At 42.0% G+C, this 16522-nt stretch overlaps 1 long non-coding RNA gene across 1 annotated transcript in view; it reads right to left on the bottom strand.

Moving 5' to 3' along the window:
- Positions 1 to 3107: 3107 nt before the first annotated feature.
- The window catches only part of LOC122694180, a 52161-nt gene continuing 38746 nt past the window's right edge, over positions 3108 to 16522 (bottom strand). The window contains exon 3 of the long non-coding RNA XR_006341130.1: positions 3108 to 4248. This is a non-coding gene — a long non-coding RNA (uncharacterized LOC122694180). The remainder of the gene's footprint in view (positions 4249 to 16522) is intronic.

Genomic DNA, 16522 nt, shown 5'->3' with positions numbered 1-16522 from the left:
TTTACAGATAAGGAAACTGAAGCTGAAAGAGGTCAAATAACTTGCTGATGGTCATGCAGCTTACAAATAGCAGAGTTGGGATTTTAACCCAGGTCAACTCCAAGTCTTGCCCTCTTCACACCAAAAAACTTAAAAAGGCTATTGAAGTCATAAATGCAGGCAGGCTTAATGTATGAGATTTGTCTGTATATTTTCCTTTTGTACTCCCTCCAAAGATACCCTATTGGGAATTAAATGTATTTCGGAAAAGAGGAAGGTAAATGAATTTTGGTAAAATAACTCAGAACTAGATCTCCCTGCCCTGTGTGACCATAGGATTATTTCTACACAAGACCAGGTCTAATTTATTTTTATACTTTCTATACTGACTTAGACATAATCGGGGTTCAATAAACATATAATGAAGGGAACTGAAATCCTGATGGCCAACATGATAAGATCAGAAATACATTTTCCTAATAGGCTGCACTGAAAATGTTTGAGGAAGACAGGATTACAAAGGTAGACAGCATTGTCATACACGTGCAAGGCTGAATCTGCTGGTTTTACACCAAGTAGAGTATTTCCAGCTACTTCTTAAAACTACCAACAATCTTAGATCTTTCTGCTGAAATGTAGGATGCCATTGCCTAAAGTCCAGGGAATCCCCTGGCTGACCAGTGGTTACGACTACACATTCTCACTGCCAAGGGCCCAGGTTCAATCCCTGGTGACAGAACCAGGGTCCCATAAGCTAAGTGACGTGGCCCAAAATAAATAAATAAATAAATGAAGTCCAAACTGTTAATCATACCTTGGCTCACCAAGGTTCTGGGCAGAAGGAAGAGCATGTCCAAAGACTCCCAGGGTGAGAAGGATCTGTTCTGTGAACAGAGGAGGTCAGTGTGGCCTCTCAAATTTACTAATAATCAAAGAAAAGTGAGTCAAAATTTTAAAAGATTGATAAACCCTTTTGGATGAAATGTTTGGAAAGTGGGAAAACATACAATGTTGGCAGGAGTGTAATAATTTTTCTGAAGGCAAGTTGGCAGCATGTATCAATTTTTGAAATGTGTGTAGTTTTGTTTTTTTTTTTGAAATGTGTGTAGTTTTGACTATGAAGTGCCCTGGTTCAGATTTTAATCAAAGACAAGAACCTCTCAAATGCACAAAGACCCAGGTACTCAAAACCACTCACTCTAATGTTATTTTTATTAGCAAATCTTTGGAAACTATTTAAACATTCATCAGTAGGGAATCAGTGGATTAAATTACGAAACTAAGTGGGCTTTAGAAATGAATCTGTAGAACTATATTTATCATTGAACAAAAAGAAAAAATTTTAACACCACATTTTTAAAATTTAATTTTATTTTGGAGTATAGCTGATTGGGGAGTCCCTGGTGGCTCAAATGGTACAAAATCTGCCTGCAGTGCAGGAGACCTGGGTTTGATCCCTGGGTCGGGAAGATTCCCTGGAGAAGGGCATGCCTCCCCACTCCAGTATCTGGCCTGGAGAGTTCCATAGTCAGGGAAGAGCAGGCTGCAGTCCATTGGGTTGCAAAGGGTTGGACACGGCTGAGCAACTAACACCTGCGCCTTCACCACTGCTGATTAACAGCGCCGTGATAGGTCCAGGTACGCAGCCATACGCTTCCATGGATCCACCCATTCTCCCCCACGCTCCCTCCCATCCAGGGGCCACATGACATTGAGCAGGGGACCCCGTGCTGTCCTGTAGGTCCTTGCTGGTCACTCATCTTACATAGAGCAGTCAACACTACATTTATAAGGTAATCCCATTTTGTAAAGAATGTGGTGTGAATTTCCAGTCAAGAGAACACTGAAACTTCAGGATGATCTGAAACAATGAGGAAGTTGACAATTCAGGGAGGAAGAAATTGGATCCAGAGAGATACACAGGAAACATGTAAACTGAAAATTTTAATGATAAATTTGTATTCATAAGTCAAAATGAAATTCCAAATAACAGTAACAGGAAAGATGAGAGAAGGTTTTCAGTGTGTGGTTAGAGCTGGCCAAGATCTTTATCCAGAGGAGTAAGGAGGCAGCAGGAAGCTTGAGATGACTGGAGAAGCTTACTGCTGTTTTTTAAAAATTTTTTGATGAAATAATGGTGTAATAGTTTTAATTAGATACAACAAAGCCTGGTATGTACTGAAAAAATTGATCAGTTCCACAGTACGGTATTTTGTATTATCGTTGTTTAGTTGCCAAGTCACATCCAACTCTTTTGTAACCCCGTGTACTATAGCCTGCCAGGCTCCCCGTCCATGGAATTTCCCAGGCAAGAATGCTGGAGTGGGTTGCCGTTTCCTTCTTCAGAAACTTATTGCTGAGTAAGCATATTAAAACTTTAAATGTAAGTACCACCATATATAGCTACTTATAAGTCTAGGAAACATAATTTTGAGTTAACAAAGGACAGGATAATATAGAGAAAATAGTACCATTTATCTAAAGCTTAAAAATTTATAAGACCATACCCTATTCCTTAGAAGTTCAAAAATTTCTAGTAAAAAAATATGAAAACATGAATAAAAATAATACATACTAACCTCAGATAATGTAACTTCTGAAAATAAAGGGAAGAGAAAGGAGCCTGGGATCATGGAAGGGTACAAAGTTCACTATAGCACATTTAATTTTTTACAGTAAAACTATGTATGTAAAGCAAATAGAGTGAAATGCTAACATTGATTAAATCCTGAGGTGGGTGTGTGAATTTTGCCCTTGTGATTCGTGGCCTCCAGTTTGAGCAAAGGGGTGGCCCTGAGTTGAATGAATGTCATCACAACCATGGATATCCTCAAACTTCTGGATGTGTAGTGAAATGAGACAGAAATGTGATTTAGGGTCTCACCAGGTGCTTATCTTGGTGGGGCTAGTGTACTTCAAGTACTAATCTTGACTCTGTACATCAAGAAACATGATTTTCCTCAGTTTACTCTGAGATCAGAGCTTCTCAAGTGGTGCTAGTGGTAAAGAAACCACCTGCCAATGCAGGGGATGCTAGAGACCTGGGTTCGATCCCTGGGTCGGAAATATCTCCTGGAGGAGGGCACGGCAACCCACTCCAGTATTCTTACCTGAAAAATTGCATGAACAGAGGAGCCTGGCAGGCTATACAGTCCATGGGGTTGCAAAGAGCCCGACATGACTGAAGCAACTTAGCATGCACTCACCCTAAGGTGAGGATCAGGGTTAAAACTCCTGAGTCACACCAACCCAGAAGAGAAGAAGAAAGCATTCATTAAAGAAACATACAACCTTTCCACTCAGACAGCCAGCTCTGCTTTCATAGGTTACACCCCTGGGAAACCAGATTATAATCGAAGGGTTATTTAGTCACTGTGAAACTTTTGTTCTTTGCCCAGGCAGCAGGACTTGTAGGATTTTAGTTCCGTCGACCAGGAGTGGAAGCCATGGCCCCCTGAAGGAGAAGCACAGGCTTCTAACCACTGGACCACCAGGGAATTCTTGAGCCAGGGATATTCTTAATAGTCAGTGTTATTGCATTGTGTTAGGTTAATGTATCCATTTCAAATAGAATTAATTAAATTCAGTGATTGCTGAGCACCCTCCAAAACCCCACAAGGAAGACCCAGCGATCATGATGGACTGTTTGTGCAGCCTCTTCCCTGAGAGCCCTGGAGATTTGATGACAGATACTTCATCTCTGCCTCTCCACTCTCCAACCTTCCTGGTGCCACACCTCTGGTGGTCCTTTCCTTGGACCAGCCAGAGTGCAGGATGTTAGTTCAAAACTTTCTTGATGCTATTGCTTTCCATGTAACATGTGTTCACATCACCCAAACAGAACTATGCCCCCAGTTCTTTTTCCACACTTCACAGGCACTTAGATTACTAGCACAGTGGTAATTTTATTCATTAGTTGATGCTTACTAGATTTATTCCTTTAAATAAAACAATTATTCTTTTTAAACATCAACTTTTTAATATACATAATACATGCACATTGTATGAAATGCAACAAAACAAAAGGATGCACAGTGAAACCTCCACTTCCTTTCCTCCTTTGTCACCTATTTATTAATTTATTTTTCATCTTCTTCCAGTAGTCTTCCTGCTGCCAAAAGCTGAGGAATTGCTTAGAAAACACATTCCAGGTTAGGTTCTTCTCATACGTGTTCTCCCAGCAATTCATTCTTGCTCACTTGTCTCTGTTTAAAGATTATCAGCTTCTTAATGGATGGGATATTCTTTACCTTGTTTAATTCCCAGCACCTAGCACAATAAATATACCTTAGTACATGGTACAATAAATATTTGTTGAATGAGTATATATTGTCAGTAACTGACATTTACTAAATGGCTAGGATAAATTGGAATAAGATATTGTACTAAGATCATTATTCATGGCAGAAGACAGATACACCTTACCCATATTCCCCATGCCTTTGCTATTTGGATACATACAGGGCCAACTTTCAAATGTGTGTTTTTGCCTGAGGGCTTTTTCTGATCATTCAAGCCCAAGATGTAAGGGATTAATGATCCCCTCCCACTACCACCAGTGCATGGGTGCTAAGTTGCTTTAGTCATCTCCAACTCTTTGTGACCCCATGGACTGTAGCCCAGCAGGCCCTTCCGTCCATGGGATTCTCCAGACAGGAATCCTGGAGTGGGTTGCCATTTCCTTCTCCAGGGGATCTTCCTGACCCAGGGAGTGTGCCCTGTCTCTTTATGTGTCCTGTGTTGGCAGGCAGGTTCTTTACCGCTAGTGCCACCTGAGAACCCCGACTCCCACTAGTAGCACTCAACCAATGACTGACGGGAGGTGGAGTGAAATACCCAATTCCTTTGCCCTTGGGTGGGATAACTCTGAGGTATGTGTCCTACATTTACTTCCAGGATTTCAAAGCAAGGTTAAGCCCCAGTGACCTATAATGATAACCTGTATGAAAATGTACCAAGCTGATACCGGTGATGTTGAAATTAGCATTGTTGTCTCTAATTGGTCCAACTTGTATCATGTGCCTGATATTAGTTTCTGAACTAATCACCATCCCTGGTCTGGTTGATCAGACTTGGGTCACATGTCCACCCTTAGAATAAATTTCACCAGAATCACAAAAGATTGAGGATGAGAAAGAGAAAGAAATCAGAGGCCGTTTCCAGAAAGTATTGTGATTAGATGTGGAACAGTCAAAGAGCAACTGTGTTCCATTACAGACAGAGGACTGAGATTCACTGAAAAAGAAAAAAAGATTTTTTTTCATTAAGATTTATAGCTAGTCTGAATTATTTATCAGGCCTTCTAAGGAAAATAATATTTCTCTATTTTAAACTTTCCCATAGAGCATAAAATGAAAGATTTCTTTTTTAAATAAGATAGATACTTTTCTTTGGTGTGAGTGTGATAATATTCACCCTCAGTGAGGCCATAGGCCAAGCAGTTGGCTTTTACAAACATATTGAAGTATTATTCACCTCTGCAAATATACCTGAGTGGACAGAATTTTTCGAGACAATATTTAAAGGAGTTTTCATAAAGAGAGAAATATTTTGAGCATCTGAATGCAGAAAGTTTGAGGTGTCAGCAATCCAACATACTTGAAGTTTCTCACATTAGAAGGCCTTAAGATGAGATTTCCTCCCTAAAGTGTCTTGTTTTTGCTGTTAGTAAATTCTTCAATTCTAAAGGATTAAGTTTCTCACTGAACATTCTGATTCTTTTATTCTACCTCCCACTGTCGTAGAAATACTAAGTTTCTCATCAATTCAGTATGTTCAAGCACAGGAATAATTATGCTACCCATCTTCAGTGTACAACCTAAATAGTTAAGGAATCACTGTCCTGTGGAATGGATGTGGAACTCAATCTTATCTAGAGGTTGTGCATGCTCAGTCATGTCTGACTCTTTGAGACCCCATGGATTGTAGACTGCCAGGCTCCTCTGTCCATGGAGTTCTCTAGGCAAGAATGCTGGCGTGTGTTGCCATTTTCCTACTCCAGGGGATTGAACCTGACTCTCCTGCGTCTCCTGTACTGGCAGGCAGATTCTTTACCACTAGCGCCACCTGGGAAACAATACATGTATGCAATTGTACATTTTCCATGTACAGAAATCCTGCCCTTTCTTTCCAGTGCTGGCTTGGATATTTGCGGCCCCAGGGTGACTGACTGAAGCACAGTTCAGGTCTGCTTGACTTTTAGTTATAGCAATATAAAGGCAAGTTTCTTTTCAATAGAAAGAAAAGACTTCACGGGGACAGTAATTGCTGGAATGAATTTTCAGCTTGACATCTGTTCCAGACTCACCTGCAGCTGTTGCTTACCTACTTAGAGGCAGCTGGTGATGGGACAAAGCCCAAGATGTGTGAGAGAAGGAGCTGGGAAAACTCAACCTTTCTATGTCGCCGCCCCCTGAGCCCCAGGCTGAGTTACACGGGGATCACACAATCATTCTTTCTACAGAGTGTCCTCAATTTGGGCTGCACATTGGAATCACCTGGAAGCTTTAAAAATTCTGACGTCCAATCTACACCCTAGACCTCTAAGAGTGCGATCCAAGCATTAATAGTTTGTAAAGCGCCCAGGGTGGTTACAATGTATAGTTAAGCACTGAGAACCATTGCCTAGCACCCTAGGATTGTTGCTCCATTCCCGGTGGAAGTTAGAAAGAATGGAGAATGAAGGTAAAAAGAATAGAGGAATCTGGGGAAAGACAAGGGGCCAGGGGGTAAAGAAAGGCTGCATTTGTAAAGATCTGACCATCAAGGAACTTCCCTGGTGGTCCAGTGGCTAAGACTCCACACTCCCAGTGCAGGCGGCCCTGGGTTTGATCCCTGGATGGGGAACTAGATCTCACATGTTGCAACTGAAAATCCCACATGCTACAACTAAGAGCTGGTGCAACCAGATACATAAATGAATTTTTAAAAAAAATACTTTAACAAAAAGACTTGATTGTCATGGAGAAGATACATACTTTTGGAAAAACATTGGAGTTAAGATTTGGGAAAAATAGAGGGAAAAAGTCTCACAATTAGAAAAAACCAAGATATGTTTCAAGCTTGGAAAGAAGCAGCCCATGGGAAGCATGACTCCAGGCTCTATTCTAATACTGACAGTGAGGGGTACTCAGTCAGCATCTTCCTTTGGAAAGGTCTTTATATTACTAACTCAGCACCTGCCTTCTTTCTAAATTATATCCATGTTCCCAGTTCTGCTCTTTAAATGACTCAGGATAAATCCAATTCTCTTCTATCCAGCAGCTCTTTGTACACAAGGTAACTCTCTCCTATCCCTACACACATACCCCCTGCACGCTAATTAGTGCTAATATTAAAACATCAACTCAGATATTTAAAAAGCCCTTCATATTCATTGTTATTTGGTCCTCACCATGCCCTACAAAGTAAGCATTACTTTATTTTTCCAATTTACACATCATAAACGCAAAGTTCAGAGAGCATAGTGCTTGGCCAAAATCACATAAACAAATGCCAGAGTCACAACTTGAACCCAGACCTTCTGACCCTAGATGTGTGTCTTTTCCACCATATTTGTTATAGATTCTAGTCTTTGGTTAACGCATCTAGGATGCCATCAGGGGTTCTTTTTTTCCCCTCAGTTTTTTTTATATAAGTTTTATTGAGATATAATTTGTATACTGTGAACCTCACCTTTTTAAAATATACAATTCCGTGGTTTTAGTATATTCACAGAGTTGTGCAACTATAGCAAAAATCTAATTTTAGAACATTTTCATCACTCCCCCAAAGAAACTACATGTCCCTTAAAAGTTACTCTCTATTACCTCTTCCCTCCAGCTCCTAGAAAGAATGTGGTTTATCCATATAATGGAAGATTATTCAGCTATAAAAATGGATGAAGTATTGACACATACTATAACATGAATGAACTTTGAAACATCATAGGGGGTAAAACAAGCCAGATACAAAAGATCACAAAACTGTATGATCCCATTGATATGGAATGCCCAGAATAGGCAAATCCATAGAACCATTAGCATGTTTTTAATTGTGAGAAAAAACACGTAACATAAAATTTACCATTATAACCAGTTTTAAGTGTATAGTTCAGTGTTATTAATTTCATTCACATTACTGTTCAATCATCACCATTATCCATCTCCAGAACTTTTTCATCATCCCCAAGTAAAACACTTTACTCCTTAAATCATGACTTCCCAGTCTCCCTCCCCCAGTCCCTGGCAACCACCCTTCCGCTTTGAGTCTATGAATTCGGCTCCTCTAAGCCTCTCAGGTAAGTGGAGTTGTACAGTGTTTGTTCTTAGGTGTCTGGCTTACTTCGTTTGGCATAACGTTAAGATACTACCATGTTGTAGCATGTGTCAGAATTTCCTCCCTTTTTTAAAAGCTATGTAATATTCCGTTGTATGTATATATCACACTTTATTTACCCGTTAATCTATCAGTGGACATTTGCATTGCTTCCACCTTAGGCTCTGGTGAATAATGCTGTCATGAACATAAGTATGCTGCTGCTGCTGCTAGGTCGCTTCAGTCGTGTCTGACTCTGTGCGACCCCATAGGCGGCAGCCCACCAGGCTCCCCCGTCCCTGAGATTCTCCAGGCAAGAACACTGGAGTGGGTTGCCATTTCCTTCTCCAATGCATGAAAGTGAAAAATGAAAGTGAAGTCGCTCAGTCGTGTCCGACTCTGTGCGACCCCATGGACTGCAGCCCACCAGGCTCCTCCGTCCATGGGATTTTCCAGGCAAGAGTACTGGAGTGGGGTGCCATTGCCTTCCCCGGAACTTGAGTATACAGAGCGTGAAACTATCTCTGAGATCCTGCTTTCAGTTCTTTCAGGTGTATATCCAGAAAGGAATTGCTGGCACATATGGCAATCTGTGATTACCTGCAGATGCAATCACTGTGGATGGTGATGGCAGCCATAAAATTAAAAGACACTTGCTCCTTGGGAGAGAAGTTATGACCAACCTAGACAGCATATTAAAAAGCAGAGACATTACTTTGCCAACAAAGGTCCATCTAGTCAAGGCTATGGTTTTTCCAGTGGTCATATATGGATGTGAGAGTTGGACTATAAAGAAAGCTGAGCGCTGGAGAATTGATGCTTTTGACCTGTGGTGTTGGAGAAGACTCTTGAGAGTCCGTTGGACTGCAAGGAGATCCAACCAGTCTATCATAAATGCAGTCAGTCCTGAATATCCATTGGAATGACTGATGCTGAAGTTGAAACTCCAATACTTTGGCCACCTGATGCAGAGAGCTGACTGATTTGAAAAGACCCTAATGCTGGGAAAGATTGAAGGCAGGAGGAGAAGAGGACGACAGAGGATGAGAAGGTTGGATGGCATCACCAACTCGATGGATATGGGTTTGGGTGAACTCCGAGAGTTGGTGATGGACAGGGAGGCCTGGCATGCTGCAGTTCATGGGGTTGCAAAGAGTCGGACACGACTGAGAGACTGAATTGATCTGATGGTAATCTGTTTTTAGTTTTTTTAAGGAACAGCAGCACTATTCCCAATAGTATTTGTAAGGAGTCACAGGAGCTTACAGTAAATGAATGCTTCCATTCTATCCATCATTTGTGTGGAGGCAGGACAAACCTGTCTGACAACAGTGTAATTCCATGTCCCCAAACAGTGAGTAAGAAGCAAGCAATCTATTCCTCATCACTTGCACTGTTTTTCACAAACTATCAAGCTAATCAGATGTCTCATTTTTCAAACTTCAGTGAATAAAGCTGATATCATCCTCAATGTATTATCAGCTAACTTAAGGAGAAAATTAAAGTATTTCTTCATTTTTAATCATCCCGAGAGTCAAAGTTTTCCCCTTGCTTGAGCAGAGCCTGCCTGTGAATGTTCAGAGGAAAAGCCTGTTTGTGAGTGGGTGGTGTCTACGTGTGGCCCAAAGAGTCTGTTCTACACTGAATTTTAGTCAGAGAGGATTCAATTTGCATCCCCTAATGGTTTAGTTACACTCATGCCTCAAGGCATAGGAATAGACTGGATGTTGTATCACTTTATTTCTCTAAGCTGTTTCTGATTTGGAAAGAAGGAAAAGATGTCCTATCCCTTTCCCCTCACCCTCTAGTGTTTTCTTTTTTTTTTTTTTTCCCATCCCAAATGTCTTTCTCCCCAAAAAAGAAAATATTCAGTCTTAAATTCCTCAATTTATTACTAACATTTTCTTTGCAGAAGTAATGGAAAGAAAACCACCAGATGGTCTGACTGGTATCAGTGCCCTGTGGGGAGAACAGTCAGCAACACAGATAATCTTCCTGTGTTGGGAAACCCTTCTAGCCCCCCTAAAATTGGCTCCAACTTAATAAGCCAGTGCACGTCTTCCATGAAAAAGTCATCTCCTACTCAATGAAACTCATATTAAGCCATTTCAGAATGATTCAGCTCTCAAATTCTATGCCAACAAAACCAAGACTCTTAAGTGGGTTTTTTTGGTTTTGTTTGTTTTGAGCCCCACAGTGTGGCATGTGGGATCTTAGTTCCCCAACCAGGGATGGAAGCCGTGCCCACTGCAGTGGAAGCTCAGAGCCTTAAATCCCTGGACCACCAGGTAAGTCCCCAGTAACTTTTTTAATTAACTAGTTTGCCTTGATTATGTGGTTTGTGCAACACTCATCTTCTTGTTGAAGAGAAATCCATCGATCCCTCCCTCCTGGTTGTGTAGAGTGACATGTGGGCTCCCAGGAGTGAACTCCAGGGGAAACAGGTTACATTTGTTAATCTTTTAGATGGAGAAGACAACTTTGCCCATGCTGATGGAAGGCCATCAAGAACTTCCCTCCATCTGCTACGAAGGTCCCACTGCATCAGCCGACTGTGTCAAAGTCCCCAGGATCCCTGGTGCCACTGCATTTGTGTCAGCCTCAAAGTCACCATCAGAATGACTGAACTCTGAGTCTTCAGAGCTCTACCTGCTGTGGGCAGGAGCCCTGACTTCACTTTCAATGAACTCACAGCCTCTGCACCTTTATCTGCCCCAGAATCTCCTAGGAAAAATCTCATATTCTCCATCACTATTCACTTCAGCAACTTTGAGAAAGTCAAGACTCCCAGAACACGCTACTTTACTCTAGCACTGACTCCCTCTGTGAATCCTATAATAACCTGACCCAATCTTTCTTTCCTCTGCAATCATAGTCTCTTTTGCTGTAACCTCCAGAACTGGATCAGTGGTAAAGAATCTGCCTGCCAATGCAGGAGACGCAAGAGATGCAGGTTTGATTCCTGAGTTGGAAAGATCCCATAGAGTAGGAAATGGCACCCCACCCCAGAACTCTTGCCTGGAAAATTCCATGGGCAGAGGAGCCTGGCAGGCTACAGTCCATGGATTGCAAAGAGCGATTGAGCACACCAGAATTCAAGTCTGTATCAACAAGTCTCCTAGAGACGTCCCTTGCAGTCCAGTGGTTATGACTCTGAGCTCTCACTGCCAAGGGCCCGGTTCAATCCCTGGGCAGGGATCTAAGATCCCATGAGCTGTGCAGTGCCACCAAAAAAAAAATAAAACAGAACAAAGTCTTCTATATCCTCAATCTTGTCTTGCTGCAACTCTAACCCAGCACTCCCCTGAAAACACTACATCTGCTAAAGTCGCCTCAGGCAGTGACTGCTTTTGTTTCCTATCCCTAAGCCCAGAAGTGGTACTGTCCTTTGTGTCCTTCATGGCCACTTCCATACCGTGCCTTCTCCTCTTTCTTAAACCGCCTAACTCCTTGGAAGCTCATGCCTGCATGTGTGCTAAGTCACTTCAATCGTGTCCGACTCTTTGTGACTCCTATGGACTGTAGCCTCCAGGCTCCTCTGTCCATGGGATTCTCCAGGCAAGAGTACTAGAGTGGGTTGCCATGTCCTCCTCCAGGGGATCTTTCCAAACCAGGGATCGAACCCACATCTCCCACGGCTCCTTCATTGCAGGCAGATTCTTACCAGCTGAGTCACGGGGGAAGCCCTGGAAGCTCATACTTTTGCCACTTCCTCCATGATGCCCCCAACTTGTCATCACCTACAGCTCTCCAGGTCACTCCCCATGAGTTCTTAAAGATTTTAGCTCTTGCCTCACTGCCCACCTCTTCAGTCATTTCACTATCACTGAGATGATCCTTCCATTATTGTGAGTTCTTGGGTCCTTGACTGCCTCCCTCCAAGGAGCTTGTCCTTCACACTGTTCAGCCACCTACCTCCAAAGTTATCTAGACTACATCACTGCCTTTCCCATAACTCATTTTCAAGCGCTTTTCACTCCAACGCCACTTCATTTTCTCTAATATCCACATACAGGTGGTTTTTCAACCCCTCCAGAACCTCCACACCCTCACTCTCCTCATACCCTTTTTTTTTTTTTTTTTGGCCACACCAAATGGCTCATGGGATATTAGTTCTTTGACCAAGGATTGAACACGAGCCCTCAGCAGTGAAAGCATGGAGGTAGTATCCAGGTAGACCACCAGGGTACTTCCCTTCTGACATAGTTTTAGCTCTGTTATTCTTCATTAAACTTATTCCTTGGGCATATGTTCAAATCTCTTGCTTTTCTTTCTTCAAGCAGTGGTTATGTGGGAAAGTGCCCACTTGGCTAAATCCAACCCCTCCCTCCCTTGCTGGTCTCACTGCAAACTCATCACTGCCCTTTCAGTGTCCAGTAGGTACTGCTCCTGCCTCCCCTCCCCAGTCCAGTCACCCTAAGCCCCCCCAGATTATCACTTCTCACTCACTCAATCCTCTTTCCTTCTCCTGCTGTTTCCCAGCTTGCAACTGATGACCTTGATTCTTACTTCATTGAGGAAATAGAAACAATCAGAAAACAATTATTATTGGCTGCTACAACCAAATTTACAAAACCAGCTGTATTGGTGCCCACCTCTTTTGTTGGGCAATCCCCAACTCCTTCTGACATACGACGCTCTCACTCGTCTAGAGGTCTCTTCTGCATCATTGACTTCCTCCTTACTTCACTCTTCCCTTGGGCCTATAAACAAGCAATAATATTGCCCAACTTAAATTTAAGAAAGAAATCTCTTGATCCCACGTCTCCATTTAGCTATAGACTCCTTCTTGTCTCCTTTCTGCAGCACAATTCTTAGGCTAATTAGTTTATTCTCACAGCTCCATTTCCTCCAAGAATGGGTTCTTTTTCTGAGCCCACTCTTATCAGACTGCAGGCCATTCTCAGCACAGTGGCCAGAGTTAGCTTGAAAACACTGGAGGCGAGTGATGCTATTTACCTGCTCCAAACTTCCCATTATTTAAAGCCCAAGACAACTTGCTCACTATCACCTGCAAGGTGGCCCCTTTCTCTCTTCATCACCTACCCTCTCCCCTGCCCTCTCTGCAGCAGCTGCACAGGCCTCCTTGTGGGTCCTAGAAGATGCCATTTATGCTCTCAAGTTTTTTTTTTTTTTTTTTTAATATGCTTTATCATTCTGCTAGCTCTCTCACATCTTTCAAAAAATGAACTTCTCTTTAACGCATTCCCTGGCCACCCTATTTAAAATTTCAATTTCCTCAATCCTTGATATTTTGTACCTCTTTTCCTTTTTAATTTATTTTTTCTCTTTCACACTTACTGTTATCATCTATGCTAAATATTTTACTTATTTGTCCTGTTTAGTCAGTACCCTCTTCTTGAGGGTAATTTTTTAGTTGTGTTTACTATTATCCCTAGCACCTAGGACAATGTCTGGCACATAGTAGGTGTTTGCTAAATTTTGACTAAATAATGCTTTGAGATGTTGATATGGATCATTCTTGTAATAGAATATCAAATGATGATAATAAAATTGGTGAGAATATGATATAAAGTGATGGTGAGAGAAAGACTGCTTTTACAGAATTCAGTGTTAGGATGAATTATAACCTTTGTTTTTGTGGGAGGAGACAGTAATAAATAAACAAATAAATAAAGGAGAGCACATAGGCATCAAATGATAAATGCTGTGAAAAAGAAAATAGTGGGTGGAATTCTCTGGTGGTCCAGTGGTTAGGACTCTGCACTCTCAGTGCTGAGGACCCAAGTTTAATCCCCGGTCAAGGAACTAAGATCCCACAAGCTGGGTGACTTGGCCAAAAACAAATAAAAAAAAAGAAAATGGTACATAAAGGGAAAGAGAGTATGGTGTGGATGTATTTTATTTATTTATTATTTTATTGAGGTATAATTGCCATGTAACATCCTATTACTTTCAGGTGTACAACGTAATGATTCGCTGTTTGTATGCATGACAAAGTGATCCACACAGTAAGTCTAGTGACCATCAGTCACCATACAAAGTTAACCATGTTTTTTTTCCCGGTGCTGAGAATCTCTATGATTTACTCTCTTGGCAGCTCTAGTCACCACGCTGGACATTATGGATGTGTTATTTTAGACTGGTGACCGTGGAAAGCCTCTTAGAGGAGGTGATGTTTGCACAGAGACCTAATGGAAGTGAGGAAGGAAGCCAAGCGGATGTTTCAGTGAATGTTCCGCACAGAAGAGATCACAAGTACACACGCCCTGAAGCAAACGTACACCCAGCAGGGAGGTCTGGGGTGACCACAGTGAGTCTAAGGAGGATGGGGCAGAGTGAGCCTGATACAGAGGCAGGGGTCTTGATGGAAAAGCAAGGGACACTCTGGGCCCAGCTCATTTGAGTTCTTGTAGGCTGGGGTATTAGAAAGCAAAGACATCACTTTGCCAACAAAGGTCTGTCTAGTCAAAGCTATGGTTTTTCAGTAGTCATGTACGGATGTGAGAGTTGGACCATTAAGAAGGCTGAGCACCAAAAAATTGATGCTTTGGAGCTGTGGCACTGGAGAAGACTCTTGAGAGTCCCTTGGACAGCAAGGAGATCAAATCAGTAAATCCTAAAGGAAATCAGTCCTGAATATTCATTGTAAGGACTTGTACTGAAGCTAAAGCTGCAATACTTTGGCCACCTGATGCAAAGAGCCTCCTCATTGGAAAAGACCCTGATGCTGGGGAAGATTGAGGGCAAGAGGAGAAGAGGGAAACAGAGGACAAGATGGTTGGATGGCATCACTGACTCAATGGACATGAACTTGAGCCAAGCTCTGGGAGATGGTGGAAGCCTGGCATGCTGCAATCCAAGGGTCATGATTTAGTGACTGAACAGCAATAGCAAAGGCTGGGGTAAAGCTTTTGCACTATTACTTGGAGTGAGCTGGGAAGTCATTGGAGAGTTTTGAGTAGAAGAGAGTCATGATCTGACTTGCATGTTATAGAAGACTCACCCAGGCTCCTGGGTGGAGAGTAGGATGTAGGGAGTTAAGGGCAACAACAATGAGGAAGCCAATGACCATCATCAAGAAGGAGTTGATGGTATTAATAGAAATACTAAAGACTGGCAAAGTTTGGAAATGAATTGAATGTAGAGAAAACAGCATTTGAGATTAGATGTGGGATATGATAGAAAAGATTTAAGACAACTCCAATATTTTGGGCTGAATAGCTAGGAGACTGGAGTTGCCACATCATAAGAAGGGGCAGATTTTGAGGGGTGGGGTGATAGCTTAAATCAAAAAATTTTTTTCATACTAAGTTTGAGATTCTCAAATTCTCAAGACAAGAGTTTCAGTATGGAGTTTGTTATATGGATTTGAAGTTCAGGGAATAGATAGAGGCTGAAGACACAATTTTGAGAAGCCTCAATAGATAGTATTTCAAGTCCTGGGGTTGGATGGCTTTACATTCCAGACAGTGAGTAGAACAGAGACACTATCTGAAGAGAGCTCAAAGATGGGAAGGAATCAGCAAAAGAGCCTGGAAATTAGAAAGAGAATCTGGAAAGGATGGAGTCCTTAGGCTAAGTACAGAAAGTGTTTCAAGAAGGAGCAATTATCTCTGTCTGACAGGTAAGAGGACTGAGAAACATGGAGACCTTTAGTGATCTTGACAAGAGCAGCTTCACAAAATGGGAAGCCCATTGCAAAATTCTGAACAGATAAATGACATCATTGCCTTCAGTTTTTCAAGCTAACTCTAACCACTGTGCTGAGAATAGCCTGCAGAGGTTAAGAGAAGAGAGAATAAGGCTTTTCATAATCCAGATGAGAGATGAGTGTTTTGGGGGAGAGATATGGTAAAGCTGGTACTGGAAAGTGGTCTTATGCTAGATGTTCTTTAAAGGTAGAGCTGTCAATTTTTGCAGATGGACTGGAGCGGACTGTTAGGAAAATAAAGGAGTCAAGGATGACACCCAAGCAATTGGCTTGAGCAACTGTGGAACAGAATTGCCTTAAACTAAGGTGATGAAGGCTTCATGAGGTGACAGGAACTCAGTTTTCAATGTGTTTATCCTGAAATGCCTATCAAGCATGTACCAATTAAAATGTCAAGTTTCTTGTTCAGTTGCTGAGTCATATCCAACTCTTTGCAATCCCATGGGCTGCAGCATGCAAGGCTTCCCAGTCCACTACCATCTCCTGGAGCTTGCTCAAACTTTTGTCCACTGAGTCGGTGATGCCATCCAACCATCTTGTCCTCTGTCACTCCTGCCTTCAATCTTGCCCAGC

The sequence above is a fragment of the Cervus elaphus genome, chromosome 5, assembly GCF_910594005.1.
Source record: "Cervus elaphus chromosome 5, mCerEla1.1, whole genome shotgun sequence".
Classification (NCBI taxonomy): domain Eukaryota; kingdom Metazoa; phylum Chordata; class Mammalia; order Artiodactyla; family Cervidae; genus Cervus; species Cervus elaphus.
Note: the sequence above shows the minus strand (reverse complement) of the source record. Positions and strands in the feature narration are given on the sequence as shown.